General features: G+C 32.2%; 1 protein-coding gene and 1 long non-coding RNA gene across 9 annotated transcripts in view; one reads left to right on the top strand and one right to left on the bottom strand.

Annotated features, from left to right (window-relative positions):
- LOC129918266 (CUGBP Elav-like family member 4) overlaps positions 1 to 21,891 on the bottom strand; it is a 993,834-nt gene that overhangs the window by 794,993 nt on the left and 176,950 nt on the right. The gene's annotated exons all lie outside the window — the stretch shown is intronic.
- On the top strand, positions 12,515 to 14,071 carry LOC129918268 (uncharacterized). The gene is made up of 3 exons (XR_008772941.1): positions 12,515 to 12,622; positions 13,197 to 13,891; positions 13,959 to 14,071. It is a non-coding gene; the product is annotated as an uncharacterized LOC129918268 (long non-coding RNA).

Genomic DNA, 21,891 nt, shown 5'->3' on the forward strand with positions numbered 1-21,891 from the left:
AAAGCTAAAAATATTTTTCATACATTTTTAGAGCTATAAATGCTCAAGATATTTAAGGTGCGCCATCTCCCCCGCTACGCCATATCACCCGCTTTTACCCTATGCCTAAAAGTTCGAATTTTTGTATCTGGGTTGAAATCGTAAAATTTTTTTTTTCTAAGCCAATTTTGAACTGATTTTCATAAAAAATATCTCGTTTGATTTGGAAATAAATATTATTTTAGAATAAATTTTTAAAACAGCATGTTGTTGTTAAAATATATACTTTAATTTGATGTCGAAGTTGGGTAAATGACGAAAAAAATGGAATTTTTGAACTTTGACAGCTTATAAATTGTAGGTGGTTTAACCGAGTTACATGTTTTATACGTTGTTAAAAAGGTATTTATCTCCTATCAGAAACTGTAAAAAAATCGAAAATGGGTAAAAATTTGGAGAAGCTAGGTTTTTTTCAATGGGTGAAGGTCAAAAAACAGTTTTTTGCAAAGTTCAGAAAGTACAATTTTGGATCGACTATGGCTTTTCAAAAATCTGTAACTTCTTCGAGTCTGGAACTAATTTACTCAAATTAGGAATATATTAGGAATAAGGAAAAAATTATTCGAATGAAAATAGTAACTAAATGAATGAATGATTTAAAACTATCGAATGAATGAATATTTTACAACTATCGAATGAAATTTAGTAAAAACATTGATTAAAAAGTTTTCATAAAAAAAAATTTGGTGAAAGGGTGTTTTTTTCTAAGAGACAGTAAAATCTGCAATTGGTCCCAAAAAGCCAATGATTTGCGTAAAACGTGTAAGAACTTATCTATAAATGTTTAATTTGTCATCAAAACCATAAATAAAATGAATCATTGGCTTTTTGGGACCAATTGCAGATTTTACTGTCTCTTAGAAAAAAACACCCTTTCACAAAATTTTTTTTTATGAAAACTCTTTATTCTTGCTTTCTATCAAAAAATCAATGTGTTTACCAAATTTCACTACGGTGACCCATCATTTTTGTTTTTCACTCAAAAAAACACCCTTTTAACTATGATATTTTTATAGACACTTTAGATTCTTGTTTCTTATCTTCAAAGTAACATAATTACTAAATTTCAATAGGGTACCACTAATATTAGGTACTCTTGTATTACACGCTTTTTCAAATAAACCCATATTTCCTTTACTTCTAAAAAAAACACAATTTCACATAAAAAAAATGTATAGTCTTACATTATTCGTAATTCACATGGGAAAGAGAACATATTTAATGAATTTTGTAAGGGTACCATTTATATCATTGATTTTATCGGACTTATCGAGAATTTTTCCCTATTTCCCAAAAAAAAACACCCTTTAACTTAAAATATTTGTATAGACTGTTCGGGTTCTTGGTTTTTGTTATAAATAAAACATTTTTACCAATTTTCATTGGTGTAACAATTTTTTCCTAGTTTTTGTGGTCCTAATTCCGAATTTCATCATTTCTTAAAAAAAAAACACCCTTTCACTCAAGATAATTTTGTACACTTTATAGATTCTTAATTCTTATACCAACCAAAACATTTACATCAAGTTTTAAAAATTAATAAAATTTTAGTCAGCTGTTATGATACCTTCTCACACACAACTTAACCCATCAAAAAAACACCCTTTCACCAAAAATAATTTTAAGAAATTTATGAATCCTTTGTCCCTGCTTTATCTAAGACCTTCATCCCGAATTTTATCAGAGTAGCATGTTTTTCACATGGGTTTCGGTTATATTTTACTTGTTGAAGTACAAAAACAAGCACAATGGTTTTTAATCGGCAATCGTATTGTCCGCGAAAAAGCACCCTGCCACCCAACATTTTTTTATAGACATTTTTTGTACTTGGTTCTTATCCCAAAAGCAAACTTTTTGCCAAGTTTCATGAGTGTAACAATTTTTTTTTTTTTTAATTCTTGATTTTATGTAGGTACTATTTTACCTGTACTATAATAATTAATCGATATTTTATCTTCCCAAATTACAAGAGAAATCACGTTCAGCTCAGTACCTAGTGTACATATATTTTACACAGTTCATATAGTCTTGTCTATACCAACCGTGCCGATAAGCTGAATTAGACAAAACTGAGGTTAAGTTACATCACTCTGGAATAAACATTTTGAAACGAAAGTCAGAAGTTAAGTAATATTTTCAAAAGAAGTCCTTGTTAACATCAGAGCCAAACACCAACTCGAAAACATCTATATACCAACCAAACTCAGAGTTTCTATAGGAAACTTAAGCACAATCAACATCATCATGAAGCAAAAAAGTAATCAAAAACCACCTCTATACTCGTCTAATAACCACATTTCTTCATTTTCTTCGAATAGAATATCATTGTTTTCCTCGTATTGTACGTCATAATTAAAAGCCCTCGAAATCCTTGTAATTACTTCAATTCGCTGCTGCAGTTAGCTGCATCAGCAACACAATCATCATCATCAACCAGTAGCAGTAGCAGAAAAGCAGTGTAACATAACAGAAATACGCAAGGAAACAAAATATGTTTTTGCATCATAACAGCAAAACTCTCATAACTGGAAGGATATCCTTTCTGCTATCTTCAACAAATTAATGAAAAGCCACCATTGAAACATTAAACGTATCTACAGCTCAATTATCCCTAACTCAACCTTACTCAGTTTTTTTTTTTTTTTTTCAAGAATGGTATTTTTGCTGAGCTGAGTTTGTAGATGAGAAGAAGGAATATAGCGGGAATGGTGGTATATTTTATAGAGATGGTAGAATTGCGGTGTACCTGTATGACTTAATATTGAAAAGGATACTCTTCTATATATGCATTTTGCACACACATAGAATGGGTTATGCCTCCAATTTGAAAAAACCATGGAAAGAAAACAAGACAAAATAACACAAAACATGAAAAAAAAACGGAAATTCCTTTTCATATTACAATTTTACATTTTACACAAATACAGAGTCCTTGTGGAACCAAAACAAAAACAACACAATTCCAAAGAAATCTGTTAAAAACAACGAAAAAGGATTTTATTCGTTCGTTTGGGTGTTTTGCGTTTGGTTTCGTTCTGGAATTTTATACATGTTTATATTTACTAAAGGATTTTTGTGCACTGTAATTAAAAACCTCACGGATTTATGGATATAGATGATGATGGTCGTCGTTAAGTCGTGTCGTTGTCGTCGGTTTATGGCATAGTAATATGCATAAGTATAAGAGGTGAGGATGTTTTTCTACTTAGTGGGGCAGAGGGAGAGTATTGTAAATTTATCGGACTGAACGTTTATAGTTTGTGGTCGCAATGAAATTGTTGTGGTTTTGTTTTTTTTTTTTTTTTTTTCTAGATAGGTATAATTCATAATGTCAGACAGAAGGATGAGATGATAGATAGTGAAGGATCAAAGGACGAGGTTAACTTTCAGTGTCAGGTTTTTGCATCGTTTCAAATAAAAAAAAAAGAAAGTAATTTCAAACTAATTTTTTTATTTGGCCAGGTTAGTATTTAGTGGTTGTTAGGCCTCGTTTGAAAAGAAAAAAAACTGATGCGAGGTAATGTCTGAAGTTGTTCTTACTAGTTTTTATTAAAATAAAATTGTCACCTATAAGGAATAAATTCAAAATATTATCTCACCAACAGCCTCGAGTTGGTAAAAACTAACAAAATTATGCATTTAAAAAAATAATTTTAGACAGCTTTCGAACTTTTTCTAACAGAATTGCTAAAATTCTTTCAATTTTGTATAGAGTTTAAAATTTGGAGAAAATGTTAATAAAGAAAGTACCTATGTAATTTTTTATTTTTATAAAAATTATTTCGAAAATAGGTGAATAATATATTTTTTTTAAATTTTATTCAATTTTTTCAAAATTTAAAATTTTTTATAGGTAATATAAAATTTTTTTTATTTAGAAAAAAACATAAAACTAGCTCTCATCAGAGTAACAAGCATAATCATAAACCAAAAAGTATTACCAAAAATTCTTATACCTAAACAAATTATCAAATTTTATACTTAGATACTATTTATTAATAATTCCAAATTTTACAGCAAACAGACTTATAGACAAGAGAAATATCTTTCATTTAATACTAATATGTTCATTGTCCCACATCTGTTAGGCATTCTACGATCAACTATTTGAAGAAAAAAAACATCAAAAGTCTTTATTTTGTGATCCGCCACTTCAAACTCAAATATCTCAAAAACCCCACCAACGACTTCGAAAATATTTTACCCACAAAAAGTGCTTGAACTGACCTTTCATTTGATACCAATTTCATTGGTGAAATATGGATCATCTTCTTTGGCAAGCCATTTAAAAGAATCAACACATAAAAAGAATGCTTTTAAGAAACTTTTATTTTCGTTTTCAAAAAATGACTTTTCAAAATAAATTAGAATTTTTTTTATTTTCAAAAGTCAAAAATGGTATTTTGGAGAATTTTGAAAGTCTTTTACCTAAGTCAGAAATAAAAAATATAAAAATAGTTATATAAAAATTTTGGAAAATTTTCAAAAAAATTCTTTTAAAGAAATACGTACATAGGTACTCGTATTTCAATTTTAGTTTTTTAAAACAGGTCAGTTAAATATTTCGATATTTCGTTTTTAAGTGTAAATTGATATTTCTTAAAAATGGCGTAACAATTTTTTTTGTTGAAATTTTTTTTTTTAACCACTCTATATTGGTTTTTTTTTTTCATCCTTTTCATACGAGAAACCAGATGGCATAATTCGTTTTGTGATCCAAACCATTAAAAACCCTGTTTAATCTAATATATAAAATTCTCCTGTCGCAGTGTTTCTTATTAAACTCCTCCGAAACGGATGGACCGATTTTTATGAAACTTTGTGTGCTTAGCGGATAGGTCTGAGAATCGGCCAACATCTATTTTTCATACCTCTAAATTGTTAGGGTGGCTCAGTCAATTATTTTTTAATCTTTTTTAGACGATCTTTACGAAATTTTTTGTGTTTGTCGGGTAGGTCTGAGAATCGACACAACATAATTTCCATGCCATAAAATGGTTAAGGTGGTCCAACCAAAATTTTTTTAATATATTTTTGGAAAGATTTTTATGAAATTTTGTGGGTATATCGGGTAAGTCCAAGAATCGACCAACACCAATTTTCATACCACTAAATGGTTAGGGTGGTCCAATCAAAAATGTTTTATATATATGTATTTTTGGAACGATTTTTATGAAATTTTAAGTAAGTCTAAGAATCGGCCAACATCTATTTTCATACCACTAAATGATTAGGGTGGCCCACTCAAAATTTTATTTTGACGTACTCCAAAATTGGAAGTAAATAGCAGCAGAGGTGTAACGAAGTCCTCCGGGTCAGCTAGTTAGTTATAAAAACAGATTTTATGTATTTTAGTATTATCCGAAATATGCTTTAATAAAATCAAATTATAGTTTTCAATTTTTTTTATTTATAAATATAAATTATAAATTTCATATTTTATAGTAAAAACCTTGAAGATAAGAGCTACTTTAAGAAAAAGTACGTGGGAGCTAGTCGTACATTTTATTTTTGTCTTTTTGAAAGTTCTTAATTGGATTGTTTTACAATTGTTAAAAAATAAAGGTGCTAACAGGTTTTAGTTTTGGAAGTTTGCGTTTTTTCCACCGTTTAATTTTTTTTTGTGGTTCTTTAATAGGTATGGGGTTTAAATATTTTTATATTAGGATTTTTTACATAAAACGCTTTATGGAGTAGTTTTCTTTTGAAAAACGAATTATATAACTCTTTATATAACTTTTTCATTTTATTGCTTAAATTTCAACAAGAAATGAAACTTAATCTTTAAAGTTTGTTATTTTATAAGTAATTTTTTTATCTAGAAAATAATTAAAAATTTTATCACAAAACATAGCAAACTTTGAAAAAAATTACAACTTAATTTTAAAATGTATCTCAATTGTGCAGTTAAAAAATTGGACTTAGAGGAGATGCGAGTTAAATTTCGAGAGTGTGTAAAGCATTTTTCTTGAATTCGTTCAAATTCTTCAAGTGGTCGGTCCAGTTTTTTAACACTCGCCTCAATCAATATGTTTTCAGGTTCTTCTTAAGAAACCGGACTTTTTAAGCAATACAATATACAAATGACTTGATGTAACTCATTTTTTTTTCGTTGAGGTACCCATACTTTGATCATGGAATCGTTTTTGGATTATTGCACCACACAAAATTCACAAAGAATTTCAAATCTATGAACCTATTTTATTTGACTGGGCCCAAAATCCATGCAAATTCTAAAAATGCATCCCTGCCAATGTGTTTTTATACCTTTTTATTCAAATCTTTCTCTCTCTGATGTAAAAGTCCCCAAACACACACCACTCCTATCGAGAATTGTAATTATAACGGTGTACCATTTAACCAAACGACACAAAAGAGGAGCAACAGTCGAATGAACAGCAAACGAACAAACGAAGTGCATGAGTTTTTCTTCTGCCACCTGACTTTTTGATTTGCGCGGTGTAAAACTGTTGTACAAAGTTAGATGAGACGAGTGTACAAGGTATGAATGTATGAAAGTAGTAAGCACAACAATCCTTTTTGCCAAAGGATATAACTTGTATAATGTGTGTGGTGTGTGTGTTGGTATCTGTGGAACTTTTGTGTGAGTGTTGATTATTTGCAAGGGCTTAGAAAATGTTTTCATTTTCATTTGAAGTCCTTTTTGGCGTTTTTGTGTGTGAAATGTGTTTGTTTATCAAGGCTATGTAAAGTCTGTGATTACACATAGAATGTGCACATACAAACCTTTAGAAAATAAAACCATATCTTTAGTTTATTTTGCTTTAGTTGAATCAAAAGGTTAGAGTTAGAGTCGTGTGTTAAATAATTTAATCGAATTTCTAACCCTGTAGCTTGGTTTTTAGAAAAATACATATTAAAAAAAAAAACTAAAATGTGTTTTATGCGGGATTGTGTGAAATTCGAAAACAAAGGGAAATGAAAAGTTTTATTTTTTTCTCTTTTCTTTTGACATTTTTTTTTTCTTCATTTTGTTTGTTTGATGATGATTGTCCTTTTTCCAGAGAATGAAAATATCTACAAAAAAAAAAAAAAAACAAACAAAAGTTATGGCCATTTCTCATTTTCAGATAAATATTTCAACAGAACATTCATGTATTTCTTATGAAGATTAACGTTCTTGTTTCTACAATACCTATACGCAGAGGTTTACTATAGAAATACAAAAAACAAGGATATGTGGAGAGTTTCAGTTTGAGAGAGGTGATATATTTTTTAGTCTTTTGTATGTGTATAATGTCCGGTCCTTTTTGGATTGACACTCTTGTGAATGGCACTTAAGAGTAAATAAAATAAACTGATGGGTGTCATAAAATAATTACCTAAATACGACAAAAAAAGGTCAAGAGAAAATAAAATTAAAAATTTATTTTTAACTTGGGTAATTTTGAAAGTTTCCAAAGATCAAAGAAATTCTATTTAATTATTGAAGACATTTTTTAGGAAGATATGTATACGTTTTTGTATTAGATGTGACTTTATAGGTATAGAGACAGAATATTTTATCCAGCAGAATTTAATTAAAAAATAAATCAAATTAAATTAAAAAAAAAAAAAAAAATGTTACGTATACACCACAGTGATCGCTTGTTGTAAGTACAATTATATGAAAAAATCGTTCAAGTCCTTATTTTAATTTTTATTAAAGATTTAAAATTAATGGACAGAATATAAAAAAAAAAACTTCTATTCTGGCGTTGTCATCGTTACGGGTGTGACACTTAAACTCAAAACAGTTTGAATTATTCAGCCATTATAATAAACACATCGAATTCAATTTGAATACTGAGCTCAATTCATGCTGATCTTTATAATAATATACATAGAAAATTCAAACAAACAGTAAAAATGAGTTACAGGCGTGACCTTGAAAAATACCCAACTTTTTAATAGGAAATACAATTTTTATAATTACAAAATGTTGTCTTATTCTTTTCCAAATTTACATAATATCTGAATTCTTTTTGCCACTACCCCTTCCACTTTCACAAACGTTACGGGCGTGATTTTTATCATATTTTTCATACGAATATAATTTATCTATCAAATTCTTATTTCAATTTTCTAAACGAAACCAAATCCACAACAACGATGCTAAAAAACTTCTTTATATTCGTTTCCATCGTTACGGGTGTGACGCTTTAACTTTTAATAAAATAATAAAAATTTGAACTTTCAAATTATGCTCAATTAACCTTAATATACAACATTTAGTTTTAATACGCAATACGCAGAGTAACGGGCGTGACCTAAAAAGTAAAAATACAAGGTGTTTGAATAGGAAATACAATAAATTTTAACTAACACAAAATGGTTCTTATTCTTTTCGAAATGTACATTTATATCAATCTCAATACCCCTCCCATAATAGAAATGTTACGGGCGTGATTTTTTCATTTTTTCATATGAAAAATTAATATTATTTATGGGTTAACTCTTAAAAAATGATAACTATGGTATTATTGAGTAGTATTAATAAATTGATTTTTAAATAGATTTTATTTGTCATAGGGCCAATTTGTCGATAGTCAGATAAAAATTGAAAAAATCAGGGTTAAATAACACTATGCAAAACAATTAATATTATGGTGGGATTAAATAACTTGGCAATACATAAAATTGGCAATACATAAAAAAAAATACTCTAAAATTCATACTCTCCACGACACATTGTTAAATTGAACCTATAATCATGTTAAAGTTACATGATATCTCAAATAAATTAAAATGATCCCCAAATAGATCATAAACGTAGGGAAAAAAGGCTCTTGTTCAGAAAAATGTTCATGGACAGAAAACATGCTCTCTTTTAGTCTCTTAAATTTTATTCAAAACGAAATCCCTTACAGTTTTTATAACTTCCTTATTTTTGACGTCCTCAATATTTGTATGTGTTGTTTTCTAATGAATGATTAAAAAGGCAAAAAAAAGGGCTATATTTGGAAACATGTTATTGGGCGGAAGTTGTATAATTAGCCTTCCACGCCACTCAAAAAGTCCACTAAATTTAAATTCTGACGAAAGCCTTTTAAAAAAGGAAAATTGTCAAAGCAATTCACGAACTCTCACAGGAAGTTGATTTACTTTAAGCTAAATTAGCTTAACATCCAAGTACTTAACCACAAATTAAGCCCTGCAAAAAGCAAAAAAAAAACCTTAAAAATCCTGTTAGTAGGCACGTTCCTTTGAAAAAGCTTCGTCAACTATAGCTGAATCAAAGGCATCACTCTTAATCATGTCAAAGATTAGTTTGTAGATGAATTTCTTCTCTCTAGTGGGTAGTTAATATACTCTACTCGTATATATATAAATTTTAATTCACACTCATGCGATTTTTTGAGAACCAAAAAAAACTGAACTGAAATCCTTAATTCCACTCCAAATATTATGAATAATAACTGCCATCGCCATGAAATAAATTTTCCTCATTTTTCCACTTCACAGCTCACTTCATCGCTGATGCTGCTTAAAAAAAAAAAAAAATAACAGCGATTGGGTCGCTAGTTGCCTTTTCATCCGTTTTTAGAGAAATACTACTACAATTTTTTTTTTTACTCATGCAAGTAGTTTCCCGCGGTCTATTTTATATTTTATAAAAAAAAAACGAGTATATGTATGTAATTTTTAACTCAAAGTCCTACAGGAAACTGAAAATTGAAAAAAAAAAAAATAAAAAATAACTCATAGAATGATAAGGAGGTTTGAAAGGAAATAAAAATCCTTTCCGTCGTTGTCGCTGTCGTCGTCGCTGTCAGTAGAGAGAGAGAGAAAATTTATTTCAAAGCGATCGTTTTCGACCTCTAGTGCAACCACACCATCTACCAAAAACTGAAAACCACTCTGCAAGTGCAGCATGGTTGCACCCTTAATTTTTGAATGTATTTTTCTCCTTGGAATTATTCTAGTGAGTGAGTTCCTTAAAAAGAAAACTTCTTGCAAAAACGCGCTAAAAACTTTGGGCATCAAAATACTCCATAGAGAAAAACGATATACGTATACTCATAAGTAGCTATACTATATTTTCAAAGTCTTTCGCATATTTTGATACCAACATACGCTGTACCGCCCACTGTCGACACCATATTGAATGCATGCCTTGCCCCGTCACGCCCTCATACTTCCGTCATATATATTCATATTAACTAACTTATACTTAACTACTTACGAGGGAAGTTAATTTAAATTTGCATAGACTTTTACTTTAGCCTTTTGTATGTGGTTAAGTTGTTTGGTATATGTGCGTTTGTATGGGTGTAAATGAGGGAGTTGGTCCTGTAAGTGTGGAGTTGTCGCCAAAGTTGTGAAATGCTATTATTTCATCCATTTTTATGTATGGCTTTCTATTAATTTAAATTTTTTTTATTTATAACTTTTCTTCGTGACATGGTATTTGTTTCATGGAAAGAATATTTTATTTTTTTTTAAATAATGCATTAACTTTTTTTATGATTAAATAAAAATGGTTTTGGTTTTATTTGATCAGACATCAAAAAATACCTTAAAGTGTTGTATAGCATAAGTAAAAAAATGTACTTGTACTTTGAAATGCAACAAAACATTTCCAATTCAAAAAAAAAAAACTCACTTTTTACTACCTTTATAAATGGTAAATAAAAGTGGAATTCGTATTTTTATATGTGGAATAGAATCCACCTGATTGGTGGATTTTTCGAATTCTTCAAAATTCAACAGCTGGTTGAAATAGTTGTAACGTTTGAATTATATATATATAATTCTTCTTATTTGCAACTAGCACGTGATATTTTTGTTTGTGCATCTAAACCTTTACACTTATAAAAAAAAAGTTGTGAAATATTCGTTTCTAAACTTCAATATAAAAACATGTGAGACCGACTTTTGAATCGACCCGAAATCACAAAAGATTCCAAAACCAAAGAACCCAAATATTCACGCGCTCTTCCTTTCAAGAATTCCACTATCAACTTTTTTCTACCTCTAGGACCGATGTCTACAGACCCACCGGCCCGTCCAGGCAGGAGTCGATAGTGGTGTCCCATTGCGTTAATAACCGAAGGCTTGCTGGTTGCCATGCTTAGCTCGTCGATGGGGGGGATCTTGTTATTCGCCAAGGGACTAGGTTACTTTTTTTTCAAGCCTTAATCTACGCTGTTAATCGATTGAAAATATTTCCATCTACTGAAGAGGGACCCGAATCTAGCTACCGATATCTTTTTCTTTTTTATCTTGACTTCATTTTTAGAGGAGGACATAGATGTTTGTGTCCTCGGAGCTTTTCATTACCCACCCTAATATAATATTCCAAAAAAATAATGGAATATTCCAATGCCATTACGCGCTCCATTCACCTTTGTAACGGCCCTCAATCAAAAGGGGGAAATCTTTGACTTCCCCTCAAAACATTTTTAGGAACTTCCCTTCACTCTCACTAACCTCACATCCACTTCCCGAATTAATTTCTTTAAACCTCCATATTTAATCTTTTTCTAAATCAGATAACATAAAAATCTTCGATAAGTTTACAAGTCCAAGTAAACATTATTCTTTGTGAACTCGACTTCCAAAATTCTTCTTCATCGGAAACTGAGAACCCGTTCAAATAATTAAAAATCAAAAATTTAATTTATCTCGATCATTTCATCGAAAATATTTCGTTTAATTCACTTAAAAAAAAAACATGTATGTAAGTGACTGGTTCTTAAAAACTATTTACAAAAATTAAAAGAAAAATTTAACTTTTATGTCATCACCATACATCGACCATACTATTCATGTAAGTATACAACCGTATATTTAATAAAAAAAATCAATAATTAATTTTATCTTTCATTTTTTTTTTCAGAATTTTATCACTCCTGATAACCCCAATATTCGATTTCTTTTCTTTTAATTTACTAACTTATCATCTTTTTTTTTTTTTTTTTTTGTTATATGTATCTTTTCATTTAAATTTCATGTTCATATAAATTTTATACAAACATTCGCATATCAATTTGGATTTCTTTTAAATCTCATAAAAAAAACAAATTCATATAAAAATCAATAAAAAAGCAAAAAAAATTCACTTACCCAAGATCCTGAATGTTGTGCACAGCATTTGATCTGGTTTCTGCTAAACGTCGTTATTAAATGATTTTTTTTTTTTTTTTTTATATTAAAGGGTATCAAGGATTAAAAAAAAAGAAAGAATCTCTACTTCACTTTTCAAAATAAATAATTTTATCGCGATGGATGGGATGTTACACCTGGCATTACTACTTAATAACTATCATTAATTTTTTTTTCCAATTATGATTCACTTTCGGATAAGGCTTTACCAAAAAAAAATTGAAAATATCTTCTCTTAGAAGATCTATCTTTGAACTCTACTTCAAATCTACAATACTTCATCTGATTTATTTTAAATTCACTTGTTGTAAATTTACTTTAAATTTCATTAAGTTTCTTATTGAGCTTTCAAAAATTTTCTTTAAATTTGCTTTTAAAATCAAAAGTTGATTTAGTTTGATTTAATTATTTTCTCAAATTATTATTTTTTTTTTTTTCAAAGCTAAACGATTGTTGTTAATCAAAATTTTTTCTGGTAAGTATCTTTAACTTTCACTCCTATCTATTTATCTTAATTTCTAGCCTTATCCTTTTTTGTTATCTTTTGCTATTTCATATTTCTTTAATTCAAATTATATTCTTTTTTTTTTATTTACTTTTTCTTTATTTTATCAATTCTATCTTATTTTCACTTTCTTTTCAGGTATATTTGTTTTTGTTAATCAATATTAATTCTAAATTCTTAATCAAACTTAATTTCCTTTAAATTTTTTCTACTAGGTACTCTAACTTTCTTTTTTCAGGTTCTTTAATTTTTTCTGTTTAATTTAACTTTTTTTTTTCAGATACTTTAATTTTTTTTTTTTTTTTCAGGTCCTTAAATTTTCTTTAATTTAACTTTTTTTTTCTTTTCAGACTTCTTTAACTATCTTTAATTTTTTCTTTTCAGGTTTACTTTAATTTTCTTTAATTTTTTTTTTCTTTTCTTTTCAGGTTCTTTAATTTTCTTTAATTTAATCTTTTTGTTTTTTTTTCAGATACTTTATGCACTATACCCTTATTTTTGTTTTTCTTTTATTACTAACTCAAACCTTTCTTTTTTTTTCTAGCTTTAATTTTGAACTTCTTTCACTGAATTGGATTACTTTTGTCACGAAGGGATGCTTTAAAGTTGACGTTGGAGTCACTTGTCGACTCAAATAAAAATCGTTGGTTCAATTGGATTTGTTCGATGATTGTTGGGTTATACCAAATCCCTAAAGAATAAAATTCAGAGTTAGCTCTACCTAATTTTGGTTTAATTATATGATATATTTTCGAATTCTTACCATTTGGGATCAATGAATAGGAGTCTCTTACAGACACTGGGTCTGATGTTTTCTTGAAGAACCGAATCGGACTCGAATTCAGACTTCTGAAGACGGTGACTCTTCAAGACCAAAGTTAATTTTTGCTTAACGGTACGGAGATTCCAGATTCCAGAAGATTTCTGTGTCCAGAACACGGAAAGGAACTCTGAATGACAACCGCCAATCAGTATGGATTTCAAGGCAAATTCTTAATAAAATTATCCCCCTAAGGAATGACATTTTTGGATTAAACTACCGTTTTTCATTCACTTCTAGAGAAATATCAAGTCTTACCAATTTTTGGGGATGGTTCAGATTTGAGAATCCTGGGTATTCGAACCAACTGATGGTGGCGTTCTATCGAGCCAAGATCCTATGTGGGGTTAATACAACCCGATAAAAAAAAATAAGAAGCAGACTCTGGTGTCTGGTTGCAACCACTGGATGAATTTTCAGTAAGCTTGAATGCCTTACAGGGTAACTGGATGTGCCTAAGGGATTAAGTTTTTTTTTTTTTCTTAGGTTGTTGGGGCGATGCTGATTTATAAAATTCTTACCTAGTTGGGAAATTATTTTCCTGATTTGGTTTCAGGATCACTTCAAGACGAGTTTGTCTAATTTTGGAGTTTCAACCCCTCCCTTTATTGCAACAACTGCTGCTTTCCTCTTCAAAATCGTAATCCTGAAGAGAAATTCGATTTTTGTCCCCTATAGACTGGACTGAATTCGATTTTTTTTTTTTTTTTATTTTTTGTTTTGCCAATATTGGAAAAGAGGGTCTCGTTAGTCCTGACCGACAGGACGGCGATGACCTCCAATCACACGATCAAGGATTCGCTTTGGTTTCCTAAACCAAAAAAAAAAAATTTACTTAATTCTTTTACCTTCTTTCTTTTTTTTTATGTTTCGTGTATACCTTCTTTTTTTGTTGGATTGGGGATGAAATAATCACTTGGATTGTTCTTTTTGTTTTAATTGTTCTCGATTTATTTTAATTTTATACTTTTTACTTTTTGTTCTACTTTTTGTTTTTTTTGTTTTACGCAGGCGGGAGAAACTTCTTGTTCGCACTATGGCTCGACTTGGAAAGAATTTGTCGTGTGCATTTTTGCAACACGAGGACTTGCATAAAAATTCTTTTACATTGGGACGGATGGAAATGGAAAGAAAGCGGATACTAATGGCTGATCGGTATGGTATGGTATACTCAGCGAAACTTTCATCCCACTACACAATGAGTTCAAGCTCGATGCGCAAGTTTTTGTTAGTTCAGGACAGGGTGTGTCGGTGATAATTTTTTCGAGAAAAATTATTTGTTGAATGTAAATTTTTTTTGGTGTAATATAAGATTTTATAGTTGATGAAATAAATTTCCTTTCTTTTAATGAAATGAAACTTTTTATTGAACCTGGATAAGACAAAAACTTTATTTTGGTTAGTTTCTGATATGCTTTGATGGATATCTTTTGTAGATGGGGTAAGTATAAAAATTCGATACGAGGTTTCCTACAAAGCATATCCTTTTAATGACAGGCTTCCTGTAATAAAAAAGGATATGAAAAGAAACTGAGAAATCTTTTAAAATATCTTAAACCAAAGAGTCTCATGTTCAGCTGAGAAAGCCGGGCTAAGAGAAAATTCTTGGGTAGGCTATATATATATATTTTTTTTTTTTTTTTTATTTCTTCAAATCTTTAGAATGTGTAACGGTTTTATAACCTTTTTCGTCTATTACTTGGTATAAATTGTTTCCAATTATTTTGCAAACAGTAACTTTTACAAATTTCGGGCTGAGTTTAGCGTTGAAGTGTTTGGTTGCGTCACTCAAAGTAAAATTTCGCTTGAAAAGTACATCACCAACCTGGTATGACACTACTCTACTTCGTAAGTTATATTTCTTTTCATAAGATTCGTGAGTTTGCTCTAGGGCTGACTTAAGATACGAGTGTAATACATTCATTCTAGCAACTTTGGGGATATAATCTATTTCAGAGTGGTTAAGTCCACCTAGTTCACGCAAGAGTTTGTAATCAGCTCCGTGTTCAATAATACGATGCCCGAAAAGGGCTTCGTAGGGGGACATACCGATAGCGGAATGGATCGTGGAACGTAAAGCACTTCCAATGGACGATAGGTTCGAATCCCAATTCGTCTGTCTTTGGTCTACATAAGCACGGATTGCTGCCAATATTGAGCGATTTACTCGTTCGCTCGCGTTTGCTTGCGGGGAGTATACTGCAGTTCGATAATGTGTTATACCGAAAGTCTTAATCATTTTGGCAAATTCGTGTCCGATAAATTGACTACCATTATCTGAAAGGATACTTTCAGGAACTCCAAAAACAAGGAATATTTCTTCTTGCAAAAATTTTATAACTGAAGATGCGTTAGCTTTTCGGAGTGGTTTAATGAAAACGAATTTTGTCAGCTGATCTAACACTATAAAAATTTGAGTGTTGCCACTTTTTGATCGAGGGTATGGACCCAGGAAATCTATATAAAGGTGTTGGAATGGCCGGTCAACGGAAAAAGATTTTCCCATTTCTGCCCTTAAAACGGTATTAGGAGCCTTAGTTGTTTTGCATACTTCACAATTTTCAATATATTGTTTCACCTGTGTTGCCATATTCGGCCAAAAGAACTGCTGACGCAATCTATAAAGGGTCTTTGCGATACCACCGTGTGAAGCTCTGGGTGGGCAATGAGCCAGAGAGATCAAACAGTTTGTCAGCGCAGCTGGAATCCATAATTTCCACACCAAATCGTCTTGGAGTGGATTCCCTGTACAATGCCGGACCTTCTTATATACGAAACTGTCCGAAACTCGAAGGTCGGGAAGCTGGTCTTTATTTTGTCCGATATGCTCGATGATTTGAAGATATTCGTCCGATTTGAAACTCGGATCTTCCAAATCAATATGAAGAACATCGGTGTTCGACGACATCGACTCCGGTGGACATACTTCTGATTGTAGCGCCTCTACCTCAAAAACTCGGGATAGAGCATCTGGCACTACGTTCAGAGTACCCTTCCGGTGTTCGATGCCGAAATCGAACCCTTGAAGTTTGAGACTCCAGCGCGCTAACCTCCCCGTTGGATCTCGCAGGCTCATCAGCCACTTCAGGCTTGAATGGTCTGTTATAACTAAGAATCTATATCCTTCTACATATGGTCGAAATTTTTGAATTCCTCTCACCGCCGCTAAACATTCTCTTTCCGTAACTGAGTAGTTACGCTGGGCTGAATTTAATTTTTGTGAGAAGTAATATATGGGTCTTTCGTTTCCGTTTTCGTCCTTCTGACACAAAACGCACCCTATACCAGATGCTGACGCATCACATAAAATGATAAATTGTTTGGAAAAGTCCGGGTTTACAAGGACTAAATCAGAGGTAAGAGCTGCTTTTATCGCTTCAAAAGCCGCCTCTGCTTCTTTATCGAAGTTAAACTTTTTACCTTTTTTTAACGTGTCTGTTAAAGGGGTAGCAAGGGTTGAAAAGTTATTCACAAATCTGCGGTACCACCCTGCCATACCGAGAAATCTTCTTACTTGTTTCGAAGTCTTAGGGATTGGAAACTCGAGAATGGCAGAAACTTTTCCAGGGTCGGGTTTTAAACATCCTTGTCCGACCACATAGCCTAGGTACTGGAGTTCCTTGAAGCAAAACTTCGATTTCTCGACGTTTATCGTCAAGCCTGCTTCAAGTAACCTTTTCCCAACTATATCTAACACTCTAAGGTGCTCTTCAAAGTTCTTCGAGATGACAAGTAAGTCGTCCAAATATACGAAGACTTGATCACGTAGTTCACTCGGTACTACTAAATTCATCAGATAAGTCAGTGTTTGTGCTGCGTTGGAAAGACCAAATGGCATTACTTTGAACTGATAAAGAGGCCTTCCCGGAACCGTGAATGCCGTCTTCTCCCTCGAACTTTGCTCCAGCGGTATCTGCCAGTACGCATCTTTCAGGTCCACACTTGAGATGAAGTGTGTCTCTGAAAGGCGTGCTAACAATCCCTCTATATGAGCAATTGGGCTCGCATTCTTCTTTGTTACTTGGTTCACCTTCCGAAAGTCCAAGCACAAACGGTTCTTTCCAGGTTTTCGTACAAGTACGACTGGAGAGGACCACGCGCTGGAACTTTCTTCGATGACCCCCAAAGAAAGTATGCGATCCAATTCCTCATATACTAGGGCTTGTATCGCTGGAGATATGGGATAATGACGTTGTTTTATCGGTGTTGCATCTCCCGTATCTATAAAATGCTCTAATAATTTGGTCTTTCCAAGGCCTTTTGTTGTGAAAGACGGAAATTTTGCGATAATTTCCCGCAATTTATGACGTTCTTGATCGTTTAGATCGCACTCGATCGCAATGTCTGACTTATTTACAATTCTTGTAGGTGGGGAAATTTCGGAAATAAGGTGGGGAGCAATTTGGAAAATTCTCCAAAAATCGACGCCTAGATACAGTTGTTGAGTTAGAGATGGTACGACGAACAAATCTATGTCATTGGCTTTGCCTTTGTAATAGATTTGCATCGTAACCATTCCAACTATTGATTGTCTCTGACCGCCAGCGGTAGAGATATACGAAGAAAATTTTCTTAAAGGGATGTTATTGTCTTCCAGGAACTTTAGAGAACCCACCCCGAGGCAACTCAAACTAGCTCCTGAATCGAGCAAACCGCGGATCTTGGTTCCGCATATTTCCACAGTGACGTATGGTCGTGGATCTTCTTCAGAACAATCTAACGTTGTTGCTGCGATTGTCCTATGTATTTCTTTGTTTTTCTTTATTCTTTCTCTTAATTTTTTTATTTTGTTCGAAGTAGACGGAAAAGTGACTATTCTTTTCCTTGCCTCATAATAATCTTTGATGCGCTCGTGAATTGATTTCCTAACAGGAATAGGTTTGACTGCACTTTTTTTGTCAAGATTATTTCGAGACTTTTCTACATCATTGGTTTCATCAGGTAAGTGTTTTAGCAGGGTTATTTTTTTGGAAGTAGGTTCTAATTCTCCGGGTTCTCGGACCTCGGGCACCTCCCCCCGGTTGCAGGGTTGCCCGGTTGTCGGTTTCCCGAACAATTCTCGCATCTAGGAGTGATAACATTTTCACGCCCACACCTATAGCAAAATAAATTTCGTTTAGGATTATCACATTCTCTAAAAGAATGCCCTTCTACTCTACAATTCCAGCATCTCAGTGTATTCGCTTCCCTATGGTAAGCTTCTATTACACCAGGTGCTACTTCACTTAAAACTTCTAATTCCGATTCAATCTCATTTATTTGTCGCTGTGGACGTTGTAATGGAGTACTCGATTGAAATTTAGGTTTATTGGATTCGCCTCCATTCAAAAACTTTTCGATGGTTCTGCATACATAGACCATCTCTGGTAAACTATGTGTGCTGAACGTAACTAGGAGCTCTCCAATCCTACGACGGACATTGAGTTTGATTAACTCAATAATCTCTTTAACAGTTTTAGGTACTCGCAGTCTCGAATTCAATTGTATTAGATCGTCATAAAAGCTATCGAAAGACTCATTCAACAATTGTTTACGATCTGACATTTTTCTATATAATTCGGAGTCGGTTTCTAGACTCCTGTATTGTTCGACTAGGGCTAAACGCAAAGTTGGCCAATTACAAGTTGGATTACTTTTAATAAAAGTCCAATACCAAGTCATCGCGCTACCACTTACAAAGTGATGAAAATTCTGCACCACTTCCGGCCAAGTAACATAATAACTATCTTTAACTCGTTCCAACCGAAACAAGAAATCATCTATTGACATGTTCTTGTTGTCAAACTTAACTCCCCACTTGTGATAGTGTGGGAATCGAATTCCTGAAGATGTAGACGGAGTTGGGTTAACTTGACTGGCAGGTGGAGGGGACACATTAAAATTTAAATTGCTCAATTGAGCTAAGAAGTTATCCACGTTTGAACAACGGGCCATATCTACCGGATGAACGGCCGGTTCATTCGATGGATTAACATTTTCATTATTATTTACAATGGGTTGTTGTATAGGATAATCTCCAACTCTATCGAAAGGAGTGTTCATGTTCAACAAGTTTCTCGTATCTTGTTGATTTGAAGGTACAGCTGGTGTGACATTAGTAAGGGTTTCCCTAACCATCGACCTAACCTGTCGTACTAACTCAGCTTGAGTTCGCTCTAATTCTTCGCGTATGAAGCGTTGATCTTCAGTACGATTAAGTCCAACGGTTGCCGTGACAACCTCTCTTACGTACGACTCAAATTGTTCACCATCTTTAGAGGTGTCATGTTCCCTAACGCTCGAAGTTCTCGTACGGCTAGTATGACCAACTACGTTTGTACCTACTGGGTCAGTATGACCTGACACGGTCGCTGCGGGTTCAGTGTTTTCTTGCCCACCCTCATTTACCTCTTGCTCACCCTCATTTACATCATTATCTGTTGCTTCTGATGGGGGCCTTTGCTGACTACTACTTCGAGTATTATGGGTATTATTACTGTCTTTCTTTGTGCGACCCATAGCTTTAAACTTTTACTAAAACTTTTTCTAATACCTTATTTATTTCAGAAATAATTACTTTTATTCTAATTCTTAACTATTTAAACTCCTAAATAAAATTTTTTTTTTTTTTTTTTTTTTTTTTTTTTGAATACTTTTTTTTTTTCACTTTTCAAAGAAACTCTTTAGTCCTTAATTAAGTTTCTTAACTTTATTCTTCTGATATCTCTATCTAAACAAATAAAATTTTTCAACTTTCTGTAAAACTGAATTTAAAAAAAATAATAATTCTTTACTTCAAAACTTTAACAAAATTCAAAAAAAAATAAAAATCAAAAATAAATGTAATATATGTAAACTTTTTTTCATAAACGTATCTCAGGAAGTGAATGTGAGATGAGAGAAGGTTAGTTCCTAAAAAAAAAATATCAAAATATGGTTTCTCAATTTTCCTTTAAAAGAAAACTGAAATCCCAAAAAAAAATTCTTATTATCCTTTAATATACATATTTAAACTCTTAAAACGAAGTTCCTTTAAGCTAAAGTCCAAAAAATGAAATGATCTCCTTCTTAACGTAACAACTGTCGATAGCCAAGAATAATTTATAAATCTAGCCATCCGGATTACGCCTTAAATTCTTCATTACTCTTTGAACAAGATGTTAAACAAATTTCTAAGTTATTTATAAAACTTTAATATTAATCGACGAAATAATTTCCTAAATCAGGTTTTCAACTTTCGCAACAGTCATAGATCCGAAATTATATCCTTTAATCTATCGGACAAAAGTCTTAAACCCCAATTAAAAAAAATCATATCAACTAACTGCATTCCTCATATTAGCTCTTGTTTTCCAACGCTTTCATATACCTACTCAAAAATAATAATGACCATTTAAGTATGGACATTGTCAAACGCCAGCCTAATATGTGTGAAGCATAATAACATACCAAGTCGCGACAGAAGGAGTCCTAGATAAATACCTTAACCCCTCGGACGACGACGGCTGCTCATTACGCACGGTGATAATTCACAAGGAAACAAAACTTTTAATTTTCAAAAAAAAAATTTTTAACAAAAAAAAATTTTGAAATGAAATGTAAAATAACTTTTACAATCAAAAAAAAAATTCGGTTGCTAAATTCGGGCCCCACGTTGGGCGCCATCTGTAACGTTTGAATTATATATATATAATTCTTCTTATTTGCAACTAGCACGTGATATTTTTGTTTGTGCATCTAAACCTTTACACTTATAAAAAAAAAGTTGTGAAATATTCGTTTCTAAACTTCAATATAAAAACATGTGAGACCGACTTTTGAATCGACCCGAAATCACAAAAGATTCCAAAACCAAAGAACCCAAATATTCACGCGCTCTTCCTTTCAAGAATTCCACTATCAACTTTTTTCTACCTCTAGGACCGATGTCTACAGACCCACCGGCCCGTCCAGGCAGGAGTCGATAGTGGTGTCCCATTGCGTTAATAACCGAAGGCTTGCTGGTTGCCATGCTTAGCTCGTCGATGGGGGGGATCTTGTTATTCGCCAAGGGACTAGGTTACTTTTTTTTCAAGCCTTAATCTACGCTGTTAATCGATTGAAAATATTTCCATCTACTGAAGAGGGACCCGAATCTAGCTACCGATATCTTTTTCTTTTTTATCTTGACTTCATTTTTAGAGGAGGACATAGATGTTTGTGTCCTCGGAGCTTTTCATTACCCACCCTAATATAATATTCCAAAAAAATAATGGAATATTCCAATGCCATTACGCGCTCCATTCACCTTTGTAACGGCCCTCAATCAAAAGGGGGAAATCTTTGACTTCCCCTCAAAACATTTTTAGGAACTTCCCTTCACTCTCACTAACCTCACATCCACTTCCCGAATTAATTTCTTTAAACCTCCATATTTAATCTTTTTCTAAATCAGATAACA

Source organism: Episyrphus balteatus, chromosome 4 (genome assembly GCF_945859705.1).
Source record: "Episyrphus balteatus chromosome 4, idEpiBalt1.1, whole genome shotgun sequence".
Classification (NCBI taxonomy): Eukaryota; Metazoa; Arthropoda; class Insecta; order Diptera; family Syrphidae; genus Episyrphus; species Episyrphus balteatus.